Raw genomic sequence first — 438 nt, forward strand, 5'->3', positions numbered from 1 at the left:
TGAGCACAAACAAAATAAACAGTGCTGAAACAATATAACATTTTTTAAATTTTACAATTTTTTAAAAGAATACACTTAACAATTTTCTTACAAATCACTTATTTGTTATCTAGCATAGTAAATGGTACACTTCCTATTTATTTATACTTGTCCAGAACTGTACTCACATATTGTAAATACTTGCACATAATATCTATCTATCTATATATTATAAATCTTTGTATCACTTTTTCACCCTTATGAGGTTGGTCTTATTCAAAAAAAAAAAAGAATTTACATCAATCAATCTGACTGCCGATGTAAAAAGTCTGTGCTTAAACTATTTTCAGAAAATCCACGGCAATAACATAAGTTTTTGGTTATTTGTCAAGTCAGGAAATCTACAGTCTGTTTACCTCAGTGTTATTCTGCAAAATAATTTAAATAATGAGCTAATTA

The sequence above is a fragment of the Hydractinia symbiolongicarpus genome, chromosome 14, assembly GCF_029227915.1.
Source record: "Hydractinia symbiolongicarpus strain clone_291-10 chromosome 14, HSymV2.1, whole genome shotgun sequence".
NCBI lineage: Eukaryota > Metazoa > Cnidaria > Hydrozoa > Anthoathecata > Hydractiniidae > Hydractinia > Hydractinia symbiolongicarpus.